Raw genomic sequence first — 2,878 nt, 5'->3', positions numbered from 1 at the left:
TGCCCATGATACATCTGATAAGGGGTTAATGTCCAAAATTTATTAAGAATGAATATAACTCAACACCAAAATATCAACCAATCCAATGAAAAAATAGGCAAAGTACCCCCATAGACATTTCTCCAAAGAGGACATACAGATGGCCAAAAGACATATAAAAAGATGCTCAACATCATTAATCATCAGAGAAATGCAAAAACCACAATGTCACCTCACACCTGACAGAATGGCTATCATAACAAAATCAACAAACAGCGTTAGTGAGGATATGGAGAAAAGGGAACCCTAGTGCATTGTTGGTGGGAATGCAGATTGGCCCAGATGCTATGGAAAGAAGTATGTACTTACTCCAAAAAATTAAAAATGGAACTGCCTTATGACTCAGCGATTCCACTTCTGGGAATATATATGAAGAAATCTGAAACACTGGTTTGAAAGAATATATGCACCCCTATGTTCATTGCAGCATTACTTACAATTGCTAAGATCTGGAAACAGTGTAAGTTGCCTATCAGTAAATGAGTGGGTAAAAAGCTGTAGTATATTTACACAATGAAGTGCTATTCAGCCATAAAAAGGGAAATCGTTCCCTTTGTGACAGCATGAATGGACCTGGAGAGCACTATGTTAAGTGACATGAGCTAGTCAGAGAAAGACAAGTACCATATGATTTTAATCATATGTGGAATCTAATGAACAAGATAAACTAACAAAATAGAAATGGGCTCATAGATGGAGAACAGACTGACCACTACCAGAGGGGAGGGGGATTGTGCAGCTGGGTGAAAAAGATGAAGGGACTAAGCAAAAAACAAACAAACAAAAAACAAACTCACAGACACAGACAACAGAATGGTGGTTACTAGAAGGAAAGCGGGTGGGAAAGGTAGGAGGGGATGAAGGGGGATAAACAGTGACTTGACTTGAGGTGGTGAACATACAGTACAGTGTACAGAAGATGTATTATGGAATTGTACACCTGAAACATATAATTTGATTAACCAATGTCATGCCAATAAATTCAATAAAAAAGAAAAAAAATATAGATAGATGATGTATTACAGAAATGTACACTTAAAACCTATATAATTTTATTAACCAATGTTACCCCAATACATTCAAATTTGTTTTTACTTTTAGAAACTATTCTCTGTTAACCTTATTCCCATCCTATTAAGAATTTGTGGAAGAACAGCTTAAGACCACTCAGTGGTCGTTCCTACCCATTCCATGGCCTGCACAGTGGGAGCTGCAGACCAGTCTTCAGCAGGAAACTGCTGAGCAGGTGCCCAGAGGGCACCTGCACCTTCAGACCAGCCAGTGACCTCAGGCTGAGCAGCACTGAACTTGGGAGCCGGAGCAGTCTGTTCACCCTGAAATTCCTCCTTGGTCACAGCCTTTCCAGCAGTGGTCTGCTCTTCCTTCTCAATCTCTTCAGGATCTCTGTAGCAGTACAGACCAGGCCTGACCTCCCATGGATGTTCACAGGAGATGGTGCTGCACATGTGCAGAGCTTCCCAGGCCAGCATCCAGCACATCGGGCCCACTGACTGAGCCCCCTGGTTGTTGCAGGGGATGGCAATATCCACATAGTGCAGAGGACAGTGTGTTACACAGGGCAGTGGGAGGCAGCTAACATAAGGCACCTCCATGAGAGGCTGGTGGTCAGCCCTGGGATCAGTAACCACCAGAAGTCTTGGCTCCAGGAAGGCAGCCTGGATCTGGTCAGTGAAGGTTCCAGGAGTGAAGCGGCTGGCAATAGGAGTGGTTCCAGAGCAAACTTCAGCACTGCTTGCTGGCCAGTATTCCTGGACCGTATGACAGACAGGGCTTTCAATGGCTGTGTGTGGGGGGGGGAGGGGGGGGTTCTGCCCACAGGGCTCCCCCGGCTGCCATGGGTGAGAATAAGTCTACAAAGACATGATCTGCTTGGGGAGGAAAGGTGGCCAATCTCTCAAAGGAGAAGGGCCAGGAGCCTGTTCCTCAATGGGCTTTTATGCGGTTTGTTTACACAAGAATTCAGGTAATGCTTATTACTCATTGCCAGGAGGTAAGGATCAAACAATAGATAACAATGAGCTCTGAGGGTCTATTTTGAGTCAGGGTCAGATAGCTAAAGAGCTGTAAAACTTTAAGTAACAAACTTACTTCTTGCTTGGACCCTTATCATTTAATTAAGAGCATTCTAAACAAAGCAGGTTTCACAGGGTTTTTCATATTCCTTCTTAGGTCTGATTGCCTGGGGAACCTGCCCTTTCCAGCACAGGGCTGTATCACCCTCTGTCATTGTTTCAGGCTTAGGTGGAGCAAGGGAAGTAAGACAGCAAAGAGATTAGGAGTTTCCTTGAAGACAATGAGGACTCAGCCTTTGTCAAAGCCAAGGGGCGAGGATCCATCACCCCCTTTTGCTGTAGCCCCACCAAAGTCCTTCCTTGGGGGCCTCCCACGTGATTGTGCCTGTCTTAGATTGTTCCCCCCTTTGGGAATCTTACCCATCATTGGCTAACCAACCAAGCATTGGGGGCCAGTTATGGATGAAAAGGAGCAGAAATAGCACTCCTGCCAGGGAGATAAGCTTTTGTCTCCTTGGTGGCTTATGGTTCAAGGTCACTCCCTCAGCCTTAGCCTTGGTGGGGGTTACAGCTTCTGAAACCAGGCAGGGCGGTTCCCAGCAAATGGCAACAATGGCATGAGCTACCAGCAGAAGCTCCTCTCAGGTTCTCTTCAGATTCATGGTGCAGATGCCGTCACTTTTCCTTTTGCAGATGTTCCGTTCCATTTGGAAGTCAAGGTTGGTGCCCCCTAAGTGGATTCCTGCTGCAAGGAATTAGAGGACATCCTCCTCCTTCATTTGCAGGGCATTAAGGGCTCTGGACAT

General features: G+C 45.3%; 1 pseudogene; it reads right to left on the bottom strand.

The window, feature by feature from the left end:
- Window positions 1-1,196: 1,196 nt before the first annotated feature.
- Window positions 1,197-2,878, bottom strand: LOC123828967 (annotated as a pseudogene).

Source organism: Phyllostomus hastatus, unplaced genomic scaffold (assembly GCF_019186645.2).
Source record: "Phyllostomus hastatus isolate PE091 unplaced genomic scaffold, TTU_PhHast_1.1 phas_scaffold_1066, whole genome shotgun sequence".
Taxonomy (NCBI): domain Eukaryota; kingdom Metazoa; phylum Chordata; class Mammalia; order Chiroptera; family Phyllostomidae; genus Phyllostomus; species Phyllostomus hastatus.
The sequence above is the reverse complement of the archived record's forward strand: the minus strand, read 5'-3'. Positions and strand labels throughout refer to the sequence as shown.